Source organism: Chaetura pelagica, unplaced genomic scaffold, assembly GCF_000747805.2.
Source record: "Chaetura pelagica isolate M959 unplaced genomic scaffold, ChaPel_1.0 scaffold614, whole genome shotgun sequence".
Classification (NCBI taxonomy): Eukaryota; Metazoa; Chordata; class Aves; order Apodiformes; family Apodidae; genus Chaetura; species Chaetura pelagica.
The window spans coordinates 194,871-195,284 of record NW_009953087.1 but is presented as its reverse complement, the minus strand read 5'-3'; positions in this window follow the sequence as shown (position 1 = coordinate 195,284).

Here is a 414-nt window from a genome sequence, read left to right as displayed (position 1 = left end):
GAGCCCCCAGCAGGGCGGCACTGCGGAACCAGCAAGTTGAACCACTACTTGCTCCTCACCAGAAGCCACTCTCTGCAGATTGTTTGGTAGCTAGTGATCTGAGGAAAGCCAGATGGCCTACCTTGGTAGAAAGGACTAACACATAAGGAGTAAACAGGATGGCACTGCTTAGCATAGATAAGGCTTGGAATGTATAGATAAGGCCTGAATTGTGAGGGAATGTATTGTGTGGGAGGATGCTCCCACAGAAACTTGCAGAGAAGACAAGACCCTGGTGCAGACCCCAGAAAGGAATGCCAAGAGGTGAAAAGTGCACAGCGAGGAAGACATACGGCCTTCATCCCAAAGACCCCTGCCCACGACCACCAGAAGATACTGCGCAAGTGCAACAAGGAGGAGCGGGGGGGGGCAACT